Source organism: Xylocopa sonorina, chromosome 16 (genome assembly GCF_050948175.1).
Source record: "Xylocopa sonorina isolate GNS202 chromosome 16, iyXylSono1_principal, whole genome shotgun sequence".
Classification (NCBI taxonomy): domain Eukaryota; kingdom Metazoa; phylum Arthropoda; class Insecta; order Hymenoptera; family Apidae; genus Xylocopa; species Xylocopa sonorina.
Window position 1 is genome coordinate 3,518,095 of NC_135208.1, and position 15,586 is coordinate 3,533,680.

Here is a 15,586-nt window from a genome sequence, read left to right on the forward strand (position 1 = left end):
GAATTAAAGAGAACCTACGCCCGGGCTGCGTGCACGTCCGTGCACTCGTTTTCGCGTGGACGCTGACGCGGGGACGAGAGCCGATAGAGGGTGAGAGAGGGTGAAAGAGAGGAGCTGTGGGCGAGCATATTTCCAGGCCACACGGTTGTTTGACCGATTGCCACGGGGGTCGGTGAAAAGGCGCATCGTTTCGCGGAAACCGCCGATTTTCTGGCGGCCGTTGCTAAATCACCAGGAACCAGCCACGAGCGATCGATGATTGGCTTCGTGCGAGGAGTGCTGCTTCCTTTTAAACTAGTTCCACGAGCTTCGAGTACCATACTCTCCACTCAAATCCTTGGAAGAATAAAATTTGATCGAAGCGACGATAGAAATTGTTCGAGGTTGGAGAAAAACGCTCTGGAAGGTACGACCGCGAAGAGGCGAGAGAAATGAAGTTCATCGAGGTCAGCTGGAGCACGCGGTGGTAACGAGCGCCTCTCACCGTGGCACAAGTCAGTGGACGCGGATCGAGGCAGCCAGGCAGCAGGGGTAGGCAGAGGCGACTGCATTAACGGGGCCAGTGTCACAAGATCAAACAAGATAATTAATCTCGTTAGTCCCGAATCAACCGGCGCTCTCTATTATCGGATTACCATACCGGTTGCCCGGCAATTTGTCAACGCGCCGCGTTCCTATGCGATTTCGACGACGTCCGTAGAGAGGAGGCCGCCTTTGCGCGGCTGCGAGCTGTGTTTTCATCGGATTAACGGATCCCGCAGGGTTCTTACGCCCCCGCTAGAATCCGCCGTAGGAGAAAACAACGCGTCCCGAACCGCTCGTAAAAGGCAATAAACCACAAAAATTTCCCGCGCGCCGCTTATAAAACCGCACTGAGACTGTTTGTTTCGAGAGCCCGTACTTCCGTTGCCACGGTCGACCTCTGTTGGTCCTCGCTGGTCAGCCGGAAGACCGTTCCGTGACCACGCTGGACGCGCGAGAAAGAGAGACGGATGGTCGTACTGCATGTCTCTCTGTTCCATTCTCCTCGCGGTCATTTATGAGCACAATTTGATCATCGACTTTACGATAGGGTTCCCTAGCCAGTCGACGCAGAGTCCGTGCGACGAGCGACTGGATGGCATGGACGAGGACTTGGCCCACTGTACAATTTTCCATCGTTCCCGGCTAAGAATATTGCTTGAGGTAAAAGTTGCGGTCGTTGCATGGCGAAAGCCCGTATAAACTTTTACGATTTCGTTTTATAACGAGCGTGCCTTTTACCCATCGCGTCGATCCCCTTTTATCTTGGCCCGCGCGCGGACAAAAACCTGCCGACCCCCGAACGTTACCTGGCCCCGCCATTTTCTCGATTCCTCGGTTGCAATTCTAATTTAATTAGAGAGAATTGCTTTGCATATTTCCGTTTCCCCCGGCATTATTTTTTTCCGCTCTTTCCTGCTTTTTTTTCTTTTTTTTTTTTTTTTTCTTTTTTTTACTACTCTCCTCGTCCGTGCGTCGTGCCTCCTAAATATTCTTAACAGGCTGGTATTTGTTCCCGCGAGGCGGATCGGTAATCTCCTTTGTTCGAGGAACCACGAGCATTGTGTTGGCTAAAAAGATTGTTCCTCGCCGCGGTTAATTGTATCCCCCGTTTTGCTTTCCTCGTTTGCATGGCTTATTAACGAGGCTCGCCTTTTGTGCAAACAAGCAGTCGGTGTATATGACTTAATTATGCAGAGTTTCGAAAGCTGTCTGAACTTAGGGTTAACGCTATTACTTTTATTGTTCGTTTCTTTGCCCCGCTGCGATATTAGCTAAATTTGTCCAAGTACTTTAATGCGTTTTCCTAGCCATTGTCTACAAAATGGCTTTTTTATTTCCGTATGTTAGAGCGATATTCGAACCGGAGGATTGGAGAATGAATTCTTGAATTTGCTGTCGGGCAACAACATCGAGCTCGATTAATTTAACTATTACAGCCAGCGCGTTGCGAAAGGGAGATATATTTCGCGTGCATAAAGTGTAACCGCAGGAATTATATCAACTTCAGCTGCATAAATCGCATATGCGGAAGTGGAAGCAAATATTGCGACGGAACGAGCCACTCTTTTCTCGAGATTTACAAACGTACCGGGAAGAACTTCATAAAATACAGACGATCGGTCAAGTAACAACATTCTCGTATTTCCAAAGAGAGAAAAAGAAACCATCCCCTCCTTCCAACGAGTACAGAACCGTCGACAGGAAACAATGGCCGAGTTATCTCGAAGAATATCAATCGAATGCGACAAAGAATCCGCTTTGCAGCTTGTTATCCATAATTAGACCAGGAGGAGGGTAAATAGCGGGGGATGGAGGGTCTGTAATAATAAAAGAAACTGGCAGGAAAGGGAGAAAGAAGAGCGAAGCGGTGGAGGGTTCGTGCGTAGAGTTTGGTGAATGTGTGTGGGGTGGGAATCGGCAGGATGACCGTGGGCAGAGGTTTTCGAGAATGGTACAGTGGCTCGTAGCTGGAGCACCACATATGGGCACCCAGGAGTATTAGATAATGGTGTTAGCTCTCCCCCTGGTATATATCCAAGCCGTGGCTCTGGCCTCTGGCGCAGCCCTTAGCACAAAGAACCCCGTCTACGCGCGCGCGCATACAAAGGGGGAGTAGAATGCACGCCGCATGCATTATTGCTGGCCTCGTTGCTGGATGCCCTTTATAGGGCCCCTTGATTGTGTTTCAAACTTCAGTCTTAACTTGCCGCTGCATCCCGAATGCAAACGCCGCTCTCTGTCACCGCCGGCGTATTTGCAAATCCCTTTTAGGGATGTCCGAGCTGTCGGTGAATTGCGCTCTTCTTAAAGGAGGGGGCCGATCGAACCGATGGGATATTGCGACACCGCTCTACCTATATATATTGCCACTTTCGAATCCGATCGAGAGAGAGAGAGAGAAAGAGACGAGGAGAGACCCTCCTACCAGCCGCCTTTCTTTTTGCCTCTTTTTCCGGTGAATGAAATTTCGAGGACCTTTTTCGTCGGACGGTCCCCCTCGAGGAGCTGCATTCTATATTGCACCCACCGAGGCGATGTTTCGACGAAAAAAATGTTCATCGCCAAGAATGCGATTCGAACGAGAGCAAGTTCCACCCCGGGATTTCTTCGAACCGCAAAATTCCGATAGCAACTACCCCGAAACGCAACAGCGACCGCGCGATTCTCCCTCTCTCGAGGCAGAAAGATTCCTCTCGGAATCCGCGAGCCGCTGGGTCGATTCGTAGGTCCATATTAGCCCATAATACCTCCAAGAAGGGTTGGTAGCACGCGCGCGGTCGGAGTAGGTTTTCGAGCGAGAATAGGGCATGGATGGATACCTCTCGCGGTATTAACGTCTACAGAATGGATCAGGAGTTGGAGTAGCGGGGCGGAATAGGGCAGGGGCGAGGGGTGGCGAGGGGTGACCGAAAGGAGCACGCGGGGAGTAGAGTTCGGTTGATTTTGAGGGGTTGCTACGGGGGTTGTCGTGGCGTACCCCTGCGGGCTCCCGCTCTCGGCTCCTAGAGGCCAGGGTGGTTTACCCCCGACGACCGTAATACGGCTGTACGAAGGGTGAGAGAGAGTGCAACGGCGAGAATGTTCGCGTGCACCCTCACGAGCACGCGTTTCTCTGTCTATATACCAGGCGGCGTATGTATCACGTACGCGGCCAGCCGCGTGCTTCGCGTACAGTAAATGATGTTAATGGAAAAAGATTTGTTTTTTCCTGCCGTTCCATCTTTCTCTCTCTCTCTCTCTCTCTCTTCCTCCCTGTTCCCCTGTATTTCTTCCTCGCTTTATTTATTCGTTCTTTTCATCTCTATCCAGCATTTTCATTCGCGAACGGTGCATTCGTGCTCGCTAGATTTGCATCGACAAATACAGTTTTTATCGGCCCGCGTAACATCAATGGAAAGCGCGTTGATTGAAATTTCGGAAGGAACTGGGACGAGAGCGAGAAAGATCTTTTTCTCCACGGACAGATCGAACAGGGATGTTACGGATGTTTGCCGTCGTAAATTTCGCGAGCTGTACACACACGCCCTTTGGTTAGCCTTGGCACGTTCAACGAAAGGGGACCACTGGACCGGGAATAATCGATAAATCTGCCCTACCAACTGAAAGACTGGCACCCCCTTGTACTTGGGAGACTTTGGGACGATCTTTCGGATCGGTTCGGTCACGCGTGATCTCGGGATGGCACGCTTCTCGGAAAGAAACTAGCCTAACTTCATTCGAAACCTATCGAACACGCTCTCCTTTATTTTCTAGCCACGCGTTCGTGTCTGAATACTTGTTAAAGAAATGAGATATTTTCTGTTATCTGCGTAACGTTTCTTGGTTACTTTTGGAAAAAAGAAAAAAAGAAATTTCCCATGAAAGGTCCGTACGTGCTTTCTCGGCTCTTGCACCGGAGAATGCAGGGCGAGGAGGTCATAATCTACGTGAGAACCTCTGCGGGGTAAGTCTCACTCCATCCAGTCATGTGTGATGGACCTAAATGGATGAGACGCACCCCTGCAGCGGCTGCTGGCCTATCGGCTGTCCATAATTTTTGCTGCTATTCCAAAGGGTAATATCTAGAGGGTGGGCAGACACACGGGGCGGTTGCCTCCGAGAGGACGGCTACTAAGTACCCTCTTGCGCGACATTAAAAATGCCGGCTGCTTTTGCATCGTTTCGTTCTAGACGATAGTCTCCCTTTTCACCGACGCGTCTCTCTATTAGCCTTTGCTGATTTTCTTTCACCCCAGGCTTCCTCCCCGCGATCCTCTCAACGGCTATCGATAGACCACCCGTGATCGTATGATATTATTAATTACATTTAATTACTTACATCGCGATCACAATGTTTCTACTTTCTTATTCTCCGTCTTTTTCTCTCGAAAATATTTATGATTTATTTAAGAGTAAAATAAACAGGATTCACTGTTCGAACTGACCGTGGCACATAGCTGGGGCTATGTAAAGGAGCGCGAGGGAGAGAGTGTCGCCCCGTAGATATTACGTAAGTTCATTTCGACGTGAATCGATTTGGCAAATTGGTCAATCGCTGGGGGTGGTCAAAATGTCGGTGGCAGCGGGGAGACGGTTAGGGATGGCAACGAAAAGGTCCACGGAGGAAGGGTGCGGAGACGGTGTAAGGAAATTATTCCGACGTGTCCACTTCCTCCCAGCCTGATGAGTTCCGTTTTGCTCTCTGGATGGCAGGCGACCAGATTCGAAAAGAACCGAGCCTTCGCCGATCGGTTCGTCCAAACTTATCTACGCCCCCGACTCGTACATTCTTCGCGTTCCATGCCAATTATTTATCGAACAAAAGCTTCGTACCTGACCAATAACCAACTTAATGTCCACCTTCGTTCCACAAAGCACTAATTGCTGCATCGACACCGCAGAACACCGTCCCACGTTATATCGTCCATTCTGTAGCCACAAAGAACTTTACTTTTTGCCTTTTTTACCAGGGAACGACTGCTTTAGTGTCACTTTCGTCGTAAAACAATGAGAACGAGCAAATTAATTCCATTACGACCAGGTTGTCGAACGTATTGTTTACCCTTCGTAGAAAATTCTCTAGTAGAGCTTCAAAAGAAAGTGTCTCTCGATCGTGGACAATGGAAATGGGATCGCAATCGCGCCACAGGTGATGCCAACTTGCCTCGAGACTCGATAACTTCCTTTACGTGCGCCTTGACCAGCGCCACGGTGGAATAAATCCGATTACAAGCAAAGGGTAAATATTTGGACACTTTCGACACTTCGTTCATTAAGGCTCGGCTATTGTCAGCCACCGCTACCCCGTAGACACGACTGAATTACAGGATTAACCGTGGTCCCGCGACGCCATCAATGAGCGTCTCGCGTTAATTTCCTTCTACCGCGTGCAATAAAATAATTACAAGGGTCGTGGGGCGGAACGGTTGGATTTTTCTTCTTTTTCTGTTTTTTATTGTCTTTTAAATTGAATAAATGGATCTCGTACAATGGAACGAGGTGAAAGTTTCGGGATTTAATTATTTATTGGGGTGAAACGGTGGGGTATGGAAAGGAAAGTGGATTCTATTCAGGTAAATGAGTTTGTTCGAAACATGTGAGACTAATCTGTAACACAGGACACACCGAACCAACCTTTTTTCCATTTTTTAAGCTACTGGACACGAAGAAAATTAACGAATAAGCTTCAAAGAGCCGGCATTTTTTTAATTATCGACTTTTGCCTTCCTTTCGTTCTACTGCAAACGACAAAGTTGAAATTATGGACTTCAATTTTTAAGTGCTGTTAAAAACGAAAGTTCGTAGACGATAAACGGACGATTTATAGTTGAAACTTTGCGATTTCAGTGGATTTCCAACGCGCAGAGGACCGAATAAGGGTGCGAGGGCGGTGCAAGGGGCTAAACTACGCTTTACCTTGATTCGGAACCGTTCGTCACGCCTTGGTAATCGTATATCGAGTGGACGAAACCCTCGGAGCTGCGTGAACCGTGCGAAATCGCGGTGTACAGAACGCTTGGCCACGCGTGTCTAATTTCGTAGGTCAGCAGTCGGCCAGAGTTTGGGTTTCGGGTACCTGAACCACCGGCAGACAGCTCGCTGCGGACTGGAAAGATGTCGGAGAATCGGATTAAGGGATTTCCTGTTTTCGAATCGCGATCACGATACGCTGCAGTTATTCTCCTTCTTTTCTAACCCAAGAAATGGATTCTCGAAAGCATACGATATTCCAGATTCTGTATTGTATTCGAAGAAAGAAATTCTAGTAGCCTTGGATCTGGCTATTAATCTTCATCAAAATAAAAAACTAATAAACGACAAACAACTGCTTATATTTATCTATCTTTTATATCAAAAAACGAATCGAGACGAAGCTCACTCTACTCAGAGTGGAGACCACCGCGGACCATTTCGCAGCGTCACGACGCGGATTATCCATCGTGGCGCGCCGCTTCGAAGGCCAGCGTGGCCGTGGTGGAAACTTTCACGATCGTATAATCGCGCGTTCCGTCTTTCCGAACAGCATCACCGTGTAAATTATCCGTCTGGTTTGGTCTGCTCGGAGTCCCTGGCTCAGTGGCCGGTGGTGGTCGCGGGCGGCGGGCCACGCGCCATATAATTCCCGAGCGGGGCAAATAAAGGAGGCGTGCTCGCTCGCAGTAAAAGTTTACGGGAGCTTTCTAACGCGGCGGACAAGCCTGGGCGTACGACTCGTCATAAATTTGCCGTCAGTCAACCGAAGGTGGCCCCCGAGGCGTCCCTCAGCCGGTGGGACAAGGATGGCCACGCGATTCGATGCTCGCCAGCCAGAGACGGAATCGTCGTAAAGTTTTCCCGAAAATTTCACGAGCCACGCAGCTCCTCGACGCTGTTTTCTCCTTTATGATCTTTCCTGGGGAAAGCTCTCTCTCCTGCGGGCCCGTACAGTGAGCAGGTTTATAATACGCTCCTTACACCCCCTCTTTCCGTCGTCTCTTCGTCTCTGTCTGACTTTCTGTGTTTCCGTGTACGGTTATCCTCGTCCGATTCTGCCTCGTGCTGGAGATGGTCGAGTTGAGCGCGCGAACGGTAACAGCAGACCAGACGGCATAAATATTCGCGTCAATCTGTGCAACAGCGTTTTGAAAGGGAGACCCAGTGACCTAAAAGCCCTCAAGCTTTCTATGCGACCGGACCTTCCTGATTCTTTCTTTCTATCCGATTTTCCTGGCCAAGGGTGGAAAAGACGCGTGCACGGCAACGAGTCGATTGCGTACACACCCTGAACACCATGTTAGTCGAGTAGAAGAGGGTTCGAGATGGGCTAAACGAGCGACTACCACGTTACACGAATTGGATTATCGAGATTCTTAGAGGGTGTTTGTTTTATACTCGTATCTTTACTTTGAGGAGAAAAATTGACACCAAAAATTCTGTTCAGTACGAAATGGAAGCATTCGACGGCCTAGAAGAACTTTCACCTCGTTCACCCAACGAGCATCTTAATCTCTACCCCTGAATAGCACGGGCAAGGCTCGATGCACCCCGAATCTCAAAGCTTTTGTACGTTGCCACTGTAGGGAGCGGTGTAAAGAGCGAAGAGCAACGAAGAAAGAGAGAGGGAGAGGGATCCACTCAGTCAGATCCACGCGTCCCGTGGGATTCCGCACTTTGCGCATCCCCCTTCGTTGAATGTCCCGGAAGAGACGCTCTCCCGTTCGCCATAGCTCGCACCAGGACGCTGGCATTCTACAGAGCGGCGACACCATTGTCCTCCGGGACACCGTATAAGGTTACGAATGATTGTCGCCACGGATTCCCGACGACGTGTCCTCCGCGAGGATCGAAGACGTCTCAATTACCTGATCTCGCTTGCTTTTACCTGTCGATCCACCCACGATACGTGGGAGAATCTTCCCAAAGAGGATGGTGTACCATTACCCTGGGGTTCACGGTTGGGAATCGTCTTTTTGGTACACCAGAGACTATCAATAACGCAGCTCGAAGAGCACTCGTTTTCCGAGCAGACGATTCTGGTTTTATTTGTGGGAATTAAATTATTATTTGAACGACAGTTCATGTCGTGGAAGAAGAATTACATAGTAATGGAGAAGACCGCAGGATGTGCAATAAACGCGATAAACGTGCTTCGACTGTATCATTGGATTCCTATGGGGGGTGTCTCTGGAGTATATGCAAATTACCATAAATTACTGGCTGTAAATAGTTAAACGCGAACAGCCCACGCGAATATAACAGTTTTTCACTCCAGCATATAATATTCGCATCCTAATTTGAAACGAAAAACAGACTCGGCTAATTAAAATCTAACGAAAAGGGAATCCTCGATTGTCGCTGAGGAATTGTTTTAGAAGACTAGTCGAGTCGCAATGCAATCAAGAAAGAATGGAACGAATGAAAAAGGCATTGTCCACGGAAATATATGATCGAACTCGTAGAAACTCGGTGAAAAGGTTCCCTGTGACGTCAGTTGGGGCCAGGATGGGTCCAACTAACGGTCACCCGATTGTCGTCGGCATAATTGAGCTTTAAGTGTAATAAATACAGGCATAACCAGCGTCGCGGAGTGGCCAAGGTCAAGTACGTCGTTCGCCTTTCGGGTCGCGTGGGAAGGTAATGACTTTCACGGGAGATCATCGGACCCGTGCTCGTGCCGCTCCCTTCCAGATGAAAGTTGCTCACGAGTCTTCGAGTTCCAACAACTTTTCGTGACACTTCCATCTTTATTACTTTCCCTCGATCCTCTGCTTCGTTCTTTTTTTCTCACTCCTTTAATTACCCCTCTGATTTACAACGCGTAATATACTCGCATAGCACACTGGAAGGTATTCGTATAAAACGGCAGGTTTAAAAAAAAACAAAAAATAGTGCGCAGCGGGTACAGATCGAATCGACTCGTCGCGAAGTCGGCCTACATAGTCGAGAGAAATCAGAGACGCGTTTTTCTCCGGGGCCGCGTATGAATGAGTCCGAGGCAGGCGGTGGAAACCGCGCGGCGGATGAATGGAGGGTGCGAGCAGCGAGAGGCGTTTTCACCAGCGCCGGGACACAGAAAGAGAGGATATATCTTTCGGGCAGGGTTCGTGGACGGGGCGAGGGGGGGTGGGTGAGGGCTGGTTGTTTGGTGACTCGACATAAATCACGGGAAATCTGCTTTATGCTTCGCGAGGGCAAACAGCGAGCTCGACGGTTCCCGCCTTCGCGTAGCTCGGCCATGCTCATCGACAATACCGTGGACGTGCAAGTCCGCTGGCCAGATCGCATAATAAACACGTTTGCCACGGCGTGGGCCGCGAGCAGGCCAGCCAGAGGCCAGGGAGACGCAGCGTCCTGGAAAAACGCAAACTCCCGGTAAATAAAGCCGTATTCTGGATGCTAGGCCGCTCGACAAAACGCGAGATAAATGGACGCACTCCAACTGCACCCCCTCCGACCACCCTCTTGTTCCTCTTACTCGCGGCGCTGGACGGCACTCCTGGATGAAAAAAAAAAAGAGAGGGGAAAAAAATGGGAGGAAGCTCGGGATCACCGCGTGTTCTACCTGTCTCCTCTGGGAAAACGAGCGTTCCTTCTTTGTCAGCGAGCGTGGACGTTCTCCCTCGCGCTTCCGCGGCCTCTAACACGGTTCACCCTGGCGCGAGCGCGAACGGGGTGGAATTTTATTCGGCGCACGCGATGATACGAGTGTAATGGGAAACGGAGACGAGAGCGGTGGGAAAAAAGTTGTTGTCTTTGACGTCGGAAACGGAAGCCAGGCTGAATCGCTCCGCTGGAGTCTGACGAGATTCTGACTGACCGAGTGAGGGCTGTTCTCCGCGACTGGTTCGAATCGCGCCACTGTTTAATCGCGAATCTCGTTCCAGTCGAATTCACTCGACCGTATCGTAATTTTCGTGTAACTTAAATCGATGGTCATATCATCATACATCGATCGTTGGCGTAAGTTGAAAGCAGCGAAGGGGGCGTGTCGCGTTTGATTGCAGAGAAGTCGACAGCTTTCATGGGAAAGTAAGCGGGACCTTTGTCACCTTGGCGAGAGCGCGTTCCTCTAGGAAAAATGAGGCCGACCGAGGCTAAAAACCCGAACAAATTACCGAAAGACGGAGCTGAATGCGACTGAACCATCGTGGCCTGACCTGCTGGCCATTGTTGGCTAAATTGTCGCGTAAAAGAAGCTCGCTCTGGGCGGAATATTGAAACGTTCGGTGGACTTCTCTTCTGTGTGCACCAAGAATCGAATGTTGGCTGGGGTTCCGATGAAGACGTCTCATTTTCGAACCCGTGAGAATTTTCTACGATTCGTAGGGGAAAACATCGAATTCTTCCTGTATTCTTGGCGCGGGTTTGTTGTTTCCGAGGTAAACTGGGAAGAAACAGGAGCGTTGGGTATTCTAGAGGAGCAACACTTCTTCGCAACAAGTTATTTTCGTGTTAAACTTCATCCACCAGCGGAGTACCGCACCGCTGCCGCAGCTGCTATTCTGGTTTCCATATTTTTAGACCGGTACACGGCACGCTTGTGTCATCGCTGTTTCGATAGAGGTAAACGCAAGAAAATCTTCCGGAGAACTAAGAAATTTCGTGTGGAAAGCAACTCTGAGCTGTCAGAACGATGGCGCAATTATTCGTTTCCGCGTAATCTCCATTGTTCGTAATTTAAACATTTTTTAAGCGATTTTTCACTATGCACATTTCGAGACTTAATATTCGAAGGCTTTTAAAAATGTGCAAGCTCATATTTTGCGACAGCTTTTGCATATAATTTCCTCCAGAAAAACGAGCCTCTCTCTCTCTCTCTCTCTCTCTCTCCCTTAAGTTGAAGATAGAAAAAGGATAGTGTCGGAAGCTGTGCCGAGACGAAACCTCAGAGTCTGCGCGATGAAACCTCGTGCTTGCCAAACGGTGGGTCGGACACTCAAAAATACAAATTCGACAAACAATGAGGGAAGCGTTATCGGCACTGTGGGGTATCGGTTCCTGGCAGCCGACTACCCCAAAGCGAAGAGTAAAAAAAAAAAGGGGGATGATGCGCCGTTGCAGAAGTAGAAGACGCTTTCGGGAAGCGTCGGCTCATTATGGGTGCCAACCCCCCGCAGCTCGACCTCGGCTCTCGCTGGGGGTCGTTCGTTCTGGAATTTGTCTCCTTCGATATTCTCCATTTCGGGGTTCTTTCGAGAAAAATTACGGTCGCCCGAGGTACGACCGAGACTTTAACTAATCGTCGCCATGTCATGGAGATTCGTCACGTTATTGAGGAATCACGGTTTATTGGTTCATCGCGGTGGACCCGAGTGACGCGATGGTCGAGTAGTAATTTATAGGCCCCTCGTTACGCTTTTCACCCACATAATATGAATTTTTTGTTTACTTTCGTTAGAGAAGAATGAGCCTTAATTGGTGCAGTTTATTGCCAATTGCTGTTATTTATAGATCCGTGGATGACCGTGCAATAGTATTATACTACCGTTTTCAAAAACGCGACCGGAAACAGCGAAAGCGAATAGGATTAAAAAGTGTCGAGAATTCGTATCGACGACAGGTACAGGACAGGACGGAATTTGGCTAATGCCAACCGAAAAGGCCTAATCGTTACCAAATTCTGGACCATCAGTCATCCGCAATAGAGACATTCCTCGAGCCGGTTGAAAGGTTGGGCTTTGCGGGTGTTTATGGAACCAACAGTACGCCCCTTCTGCTCCCTCTTCACCCATCCCACGAAACCTCAATTGTATTCTCTTAGGATTTTGCTCCTTGCTGACCGTGTGCCTTTGACAGGGACGCAGCTGCCGCCTGCCACTTTCGAAAGCTACTCTTTGACATCACCACGAGCAAATTAAGACGAGATCAAGTATTTTTATCTTGTACTCTACGAATAAACTCTAGAAATTTATATATTCTAATCGTCGCTGATTTCAACGCTAAAATCCTTCTCAAACTATATAAACTAGTGATTCACTGAGAATTGCTTGGTTAAACAAGCGAAGTAATCGCAAAATTCGAGGCAAAAAGCGAGGCGGAGTGAAAAAGGGTCCAAGACGGCTCCGGTCGGTGGAGACCGTCAGAACGAGCCCGTCCATATATTTGCTGGTCGAGACCGCGCCTCCTTTATCTCGTTCGGTGCTTCCACGGTCATCGTCGCAAATTTCGGCCATTTATCCGTGCCGTTCCAAAGTAACGAGAGGGAGCGAGGCGGTCGTACGAGTCGTGCGACTCTGCACGAGAGAGTTTCACCAATTTCGAGGCTAACAGAGCCGATTCGTTCCGGCTGTAATGCGTTTATGGCACCGTGTCCGGCAGTCCAGCGTCCGTCACGCTTCCTTCCCGCGTTACAGGACCCGCTCGACGTGCTAAGGAGACCTAAAGACTCTGTTTTGTGCGACAGGAACCCCCGCAGCAGGGACAGACTCCGCGAGCCGAGCCATCACCCACGTTCCCTCGATCATCGCCCTCCAGCTTTCTTTTTTACCAAACGAGTCCCATCATTTCGAATCTTCCTTCTTCTACAACCTTTCCAACGCTCTGCAAATAATCGACTAATCGAGAGATTTCTAAGACTCGTCAACGCTGCAGGGATCGAGTTCATCAAGTAAGAAAAATTGGATCGAGCCGCGAGATGATCGCGCGACTAGCGTAAGAAATCGAGAGAGTAAGGGGTCGATAGGTAGAGCTTCGTAGAAAGTTTCGATCGGAGGATCCAGAGGTGGATAAAGTCGATGGTGGCCCCGCCGCGTATAACCACGGATTGCCGGGGTTCTTTATGGGCAATCTATGGTGATGGAGATGATAGGCAACCAGATATACGTAAACCTGATTCCGGAGGATCTCCCGCGACCCCAGTGGAACCGAGCGAGCGGCTGGAAGTGTCGGGAGAACCCGCCTCGATTCCCCAATAGTTTAACTTACGGCCGGATTTACTGGCGGAGATAGGAAGACCCCCGCGTATTGGCTGATAGACCCGCGACACCTACGCTCCCGCCGATCCTCAGCGATCCTCAAACTTATCCGGATCCTCCGCCGTCGCGGATATAAGGCTATTACCTTCGATCAATTTCGAAAATTTCCGAAAGTGATTCGCGTATCGACCAACGTTCGAAAGAATTTTCAAGAGCCCAAATGATAAACTTTGAGAACGCTTGGAATATAAATTCGACCGATTTCGATTCTCTCCGTGCTTGAAATACAAGCAATCCGTAGGATCCATCGCTGGAGAGAATTCCCTGGCGCTCACCCCTTTCGAATTCAAAAGCTGAAGCTGGATGCGATACAAGCTCCTCTCGCGGCATCAATTAAATTAGAACCGGGTCTGTCCGTCGCGCAGACGTATCGGTGGCCCTAACCCGCGTCTACCTGCGCAATTTTCTCCGACCGTCGAGAGCGAGAGAAACGCGTCGCGTACCGTGGATAGATGAAGGGTGCGCGCGTCCGTGTACATCCAGGATACCGTCGAGTGCAGCGAACAGGAAGCACTTGGGGTGCGCAGGAAGCACCCCTGGCTCGGCGACAGTGTCGGCCGTAAGAGAATAGAGGAGACAGAGGGAGGACGGTGGATGAGAGGATCGCGCTACGGTATCGGTACACTCGTGTCGGTGGCGAAAAGAGAGTAAAGGAGCATCGGGAGTGGAAAACGGGGCGGGGAAAGAGCAAAGAGAGGACGAAGGGATGGAGCTTGGTCTCATCTTGCCTCCACAAAGCGGCGCCGCATCAGATAGCATTTGTTTTAAATATATGGATCGGAGGGTGTGGGAGGTCGCGGCCTCCCCGTGGGGGTGCGGGGGTGCGCCGTTCGAGAAAAGAGAAAGGGAGAAAGCCTGGGATACAATAGCCCGTGTGTATCGTACGCGAAAACCGGCCCACACTTTTATTCGCGTCCCAGGAGCGACGAAGATGAGAAAAGGGGTGAACGAGGAGGGTGAGAGAGAGAGAGAGGAGGGCGGGAAACGAACAACCCCGTTATACGACACAACTCGTTTCCTCGGTATTCCCTAGTTTCAGAAGCCAATACTCTCCGCGCGGCAACCCCGATCCTCCTGTGGATATACAGCCGAACGAGTCACCTCCGCCACCCTCTCTTTCGCTCCCTCTTTCTCGCTCTCCCCGTCCCAGCCGCCTCTAACCTCCCTGCGGCCAGATATCGGCTTCCCAATAAGCTAACCGACTGCTCCGCGCGCCGGTTACCAGCGGTATCCGTGTCCTGGTTTCCTTCCAGAATCACTTCCAACCGGGGAAACGCAGTCCTCCGTCTTTTGCTACAAGACACTTTACGCGTGGCTTCCTTTCTCGGCTATCTTCGACGGGTTCGAACGGAAACGAACGGAACGATTGTTAGAGGGTGAAGTAACCAAGAAATCGAGAGAGTATTGTATAACTTTTATCTATTCCATGAAGAATGAGTGGAAATCGAATTCGTAGCGAGACGAAGAATTAAGAGGTACCATCCGGTAGAAGAACGGTAGCCACGATTTGTAGACGATTTTTCTCGACTCCCGTAAACCGAGATGTCTCTACTCGGAGGTTTCCTCGGAAGCTGTAAAAGTCCAAGGGACTCGCAACTACTTACGGTGGACAATGGATTCAACAATGGGCCCCGTTTCACACCGGGATCCGGCCACCTCCCGCGTCTGCCCGGGGGTCTTCCGGCGTCCCCGTAAACGCATCATGAAGGGAACGCCGCGGGGAAACAACGTGGCTTTTTCGAGAACGCCGGATCTCGAGTACGCCGTGCCATAATCGATCGCAACGACGACGCGAATGAAGGATCGTGCCCCCGGGAATCCTTTAAAGCGTCGTCGAGGTTTCTGCGGCGGTTTGACAAATTGCGTCCAACAGGATCGCAAACTTTGCGGAGAAGAACAGTTTTCTAACGTGCTAAGAGGATTAAAGAAATTCCTGCGAGTTCGAATTTAGTCCGCTTCCGAACCGACAGAGTCGCGAACGATTTTATTCGATCTATTTCGCAAAGAGAGACATTCGTTTTTCTCGATATTTTAAAGTTAACAATTTAAAAAAAATAACCGGGTTAACTGGTTTCTGTATTGGACTTTTTAATTACAATCAATTAAACGTAGTTGATTGACAACAGAAA

General features: G+C 49.7%; 1 protein-coding gene across 1 annotated transcript in view; it reads left to right on the plus strand.

Moving 5' to 3' along the window:
* The first annotated feature begins 272 nt into the window (after positions 1 to 272).
* The window catches only part of LOC143430982 (protein 5NUC), a 139,146-nt gene continuing 123,832 nt past the window's right edge, over positions 273 to 15,586 (plus strand). Inside the window, exon 1 of the mRNA XM_076907465.1 lies at positions 273 to 279. The gene's annotated coding sequence lies outside the window, so the exon portion shown is untranslated. The remainder of the gene's footprint in view (positions 280 to 15,586) is intronic.